This window comes from Macrobrachium nipponense, chromosome 14 (assembly GCF_015104395.2).
Source record: "Macrobrachium nipponense isolate FS-2020 chromosome 14, ASM1510439v2, whole genome shotgun sequence".
Taxonomy (NCBI): Eukaryota; Metazoa; Arthropoda; class Malacostraca; order Decapoda; family Palaemonidae; genus Macrobrachium; species Macrobrachium nipponense.
Window position 1 is genome coordinate 23,412,532 of NC_087207.1, and position 5,092 is coordinate 23,417,623.

At 32.7% G+C, this 5,092-nt stretch overlaps 1 protein-coding gene across 1 annotated transcript in view; it reads left to right on the forward strand.

The window, feature by feature from the left end:
- The window catches only part of LOC135226382 (ras-associated and pleckstrin homology domains-containing protein 1-like), a gene marked incomplete in the record, with an annotated part of 281,217 nt that overhangs the window by 88,884 nt on the left and 187,241 nt on the right, over window positions 1-5,092 (forward strand).

Here is a 5,092-nt window from a genome sequence, read left to right on the forward strand (position 1 = left end):
TATTAAAGGAAATTCATAGTAGCTTATTGCATGTATTTTATATGAATCACGGTGATGTGATAAGAAAAGTTCACACGCACTCCACACATATATACGCTGTGTATATATATATATATATATATATATATATATATATATATATATATATAATATATATATATATATATATATATATATATATATATATAATATTTATATGTATATATATGTTGTGTGTGTGTGTGTGTATCTCAGCAGTTAATGTATACATACTACATCCCATAGTTGCAGAGGTGGTAATTCAGAGAAGGAGAAGAAGCCTCTATGAGAGTCGGTTTGTTTTTGCTGGGGAAGAAGAAGAAGAAAATAAAAAGGAAGAAGGAGGTAGTTGTTTTGGGTTGAGTCAGAACTTGTAGGAGGAGGAGGAGGAGGAGGAGGAGGAGGAGGAGGAGGAGGAGGAGGAAGCAGCAGCAACGATCCTGGGGGTTGAATCATGCCATATTTGGTGATGGCACGGTTGCAGTAGAAGTCCATGGGGGCTACGATAATGATAGTGATGATGATGATAATGATAATGATGGTGATGGTGTGATAGTTGTGGTGGCGGTGATGGTGCTGGAGAGTGAGGTAGTGTTGGATGAGGGTGAAGGAGTAGCTTGGAGGAGGAACAGTGGGTGGAGTTCATTGAGTTTTGGTATCTCAGCAGATGTTGCTTGACTACCGTACTATAAGAAGGTATAACATCCACATTAATAATAATAATAATAATAATAATAATAATAATAATAATAATAATAATAATTCATTCAGCTGAAGAGCCATTGTTTTTTAAACTAACGTTTGTATTTATTCAGAATAGGTCAAATATGTGACATTAATTTTAACTCACTTCAGGAAATCGTAAGGAGAGAGAGAGAGAGAGAAAGAGAAAGAGGGAGAGAGAGAGAGAGGACGTAGCAGCTTTCTTGAAATACTGGAGGTATTTACTAAAGTTGACAAAATCCGTATCTGGGAGAAAAATTTCATTTCAGTTGTAATATTAAATGGAGAAGAATAGAACCAGTTTCCCAGCAGATAAGTTGGATGAAAATATGGATAAAATGGGTCTTAGATACACAAATTGAAGTGTAGCCTAAGGGGAGAATAAATCGAAGGATATCTGTTTCTTCTTTCAAATAATAATAATAATAATAATAATAATAATAATAATAATAATAATAATAATAATAATAATAATAGTAGTAGTAGTAGTAGTAGTAGTAAGCGAAAATGTTGTAAACTCCAGTTACTTAAGGTCTATTTGCCACTGGTAATTTACTTTGTATTCATGACCAAATATTTTGTTTTCGAACCTTCCATGACCCGTGTGCTAATCGCAAACACGTGTCAAACGAGGTCACATTATCCCCTCTCTTTTTCGTCCACGGCATTTGGTGACCCCTCCCCTCCGGGTCTGTTTTATCTCCTGAGGTCACGGGACAACCAATCCTTAGGAGGCGTTTGCTGTTTAATCCTGCTGAGTGCTTCCTTCCTTCCTCAAGATATCTCCTGTATCAGGAGTTCTTTTCCAAGGAGGATGTGTTTAAGGATGACTGATCAGCGTCTCTCTCTCTCTGATGGAATACTAAACTGTCTTTTTTTCTTATTTTGAGGTATCAGTGGTACAACAACAACAACAACAACAACAACAACAACAACAATAATAATAATAATAATAATAAAATAATAATAATAATAATAATAATAAGGATAAAAACACCGTTTCATTGTAATAATTTCGTCCGTATGGTTAGAACACTCTAAGGGAAGTAAACTCCGTGTTTAGTCTCTCTCTCTCTCTCTCTCTCTCTCTCTCTCTCTCTCTCTCTCACACACACACACACTCACACACACACATAAAGATTTTACTATTACATTGCAGTTGTGCCAGCAATTATTATTATTATTATTATTATTATTATTATTATTATTATTATTATTATTATTATTATTATTATTATTATTATATTTGGAATGTGTTCAAGTTTTGTGTGACCTTCATGATATTTTTTCTTTCCTCTTCTTCTTCTTCTTCTTCTTCTTCTTCTTCTTATTATTATTATTATTATTATTATTATTATTATTATTATTATTATTATCCAAAACTCTCCTTCCTCAGCCATTGCATACCTTCTGAAGAGGAGACGTATAGTATGTTATTTTCACCGAGCCTTCGTCTTCCTACTCCTCCTCGATTCCGAAGATCAGTTATTTTCACCGGGTCGTGGTCTTCTTCCTCTTCTTCTTCTTCCATGTCAGTCACTGACTGGCAAGAGGAGGAGACGGTCGACGGCGCATTCCTCCAGGGACTCTCTTGTGAATTATGTAGTTATGTGGGCAAATGATGACCTTGCCAGACTTTGTGTGCGTGTGTGTGTTTGGGTGTGTTTGTGAGTGAGTGACATTGTACTTGCGTGCTTATTTAGATACGCTCTAAAAGGTCCTTTTTTTTTCTATAATTTCAGAGTGGTACTTAACCTACGACTTATAATTCGTCTTATGAGAGAGAGAGAGAGAGAGAGAGAGAGAGAGAGAGAGAGAGAGAGATTACGTTTACAGCGAAGGGGAATATGATGTCCTGCTCGAATTTTTACTCTCTCTCTCTCTCTCTCTCTCTCACATTATCAGCTCAGCAGTATGGTTAAACTATTCCAATAACAATAGTAAACTCTCTCTCTCTGGAAAGATATAATTATTCTACGAATAATTATTATTATTATTATTTTTTTTTTTTTTTTTTTTTACAAATGTAAAGAATTATCAAGTAGAAATGTACGAGAGTAGCAATAACAATATTGCAACCCCAGAGGATTCGAAAATGAATGCAGCAGATCCTCTGTTTTCATTGCAAACGTTCATAAGTCACGTGACCCAAGACTTCCTTCTGTTTTCATTGCAAACGTTCATAAGTCACGTGACCCAAGACTTCCTTCTGTTGACATACATGACCTTTGTCAGGTCATGTATGTCAAGGACCTCTTCAGACCACAACAAGGTTTATGGTGATGTTGACTTTGTTTTACTTGTTTTTTTATGACGACAGTACCCCTTGTGAATAAATATTTCTTGGAATTACACTTTGTTGAAGAAAGAGAATATGAACGGAGGTACTGTAAAAGGAATGAAAAGGGTCGTAAGTAAGTGCCCGAGGGACGCTGCAAAGAACCTTTAGTAATGCCTACAGTGCCCTCGTGAGGTGCACTGGTGTACCTCACGAGGGCACTGTAGGCATTACTGAAAAGTTCTTTGCAGTGTCCATCGGGTACTTAGCTGCGACCCCTTTCATTCATTTTACTGTACCTCCGTTCATATTCTCTTTCTTCTATCTTCTTTCCACCCTCTCCTGAAAAATGTTGGACTTATTTAGAAGTTCAATCGAAGATGCATTGCATTACTGCCTTGATACAATTCCCCTTGTATATTTCAATAATTTACTTAGGGTTTTTATGTTTATTTATTTGTTAATTTATTTTTTATTTTTTATTAAGTGTGATCTCTTCTTTCTGTATATCCCATTTCGTTCTGTTACTTCCTCTTGAGCACCATATTCTTTGGAAGTTTGAATTTCAAGTCAGTGGTCCCTTTGGTGGGGTTGTTCCATATGAATAGGGTCCATCTTCTGAATAATAATAACATAATAATAATAATAATAATAATAATAATAATAATAATAATAATAATAATAGGCGTATCTATTAAGCCTTATGTATTAAATTCCTATTTTTTTCTGCCTTTTCATTTTCCCGTCACTTTTTTCTTTTTTTTTCTTTTTTTTTAATAAGTCCTCGGACACAACTAATGCCGGACGTAAGTCTCTCTCGACCAATCCAGTGTGTCCACAACCTCCATTTTCTTTTTTTTCTCCTCACAGAATCAACAGTGTTTAGGCTTATTGGTGGGACAATAAAATCGCTCCCAAGTGCAACATTCTCTCTCTCTCTCTCTCTCTCTCTCTCTCTCTCTCTCTCTCTTCTCTATAATTATATATATATGATATATTATATATATATATATATATATATATATAAGGTTTTTTTTGCCACGAAGGAAAAAAAACCTTTATTTATACATAGCATCACGTTTTATATACTTCGTGATCAAGTTATTCATATATATATATATATATATATATATATATATATATATATATATATATATATATGTATATATATATATATATATATATATATATATATATTATTATTATTATTATTATTATGATTATTATTATTCGAAATGTCCTTTTAATATTCCCCTATTTATTTAATAATAATTAATAATAGTAATAATAATAATAATAATAATCACAAATTTATATATATATATATATATATTATATATATATATATATATATGTGTGTGTGTGTGTGTGTGTGTGGTGTGTGTGTGTGTGTGTGTATAGAGAGGGAGAGAGAGAGAGGATATATGTATGTATGTATGTATATATTTACTATATTGATATTTATAATTGATTCCCCCTGCCTTCCTTATCTCTATGACGACCGATCCTCCAGCAAGGACTGTCAGTACAGCTGTCTTTCCTCCCCCCACCCCCCCCCCCCCCTTCAAGCCCCATCCGTTTATTTGCTCAGCTTGAATTCGGTGGCCAGTGTTTTTAAGAGCTTCTCCTCCTCCTCCTCCCTCCTCCCCTTTTCCCTCTATTTCTCTCTCCTTTCCTTCTTTTCTTCCTCTCCCTATGTCTTCCGTTTCTCTCTCTCATCACAAGAGAGGTTTCTTATGAACACGCCTACATATATAATCATTATTATATACGTAATTATATATATGATATATATAAATATATATATAATATATATATAATATTAATATAATATATACATATATATATATATATATATAGTATATATATATATATATATATATTTATATATATATATATATATATATATATATATATATATATATATATATATATATTATATATATATATATATATATATATATATATATATATATATATTTATATATATATATATATATATCATTTGAGCTACAAATGTCCTTTAATATCTAATTCGTTCTACCTCGGAATTTATATATTTTCATGTATGTA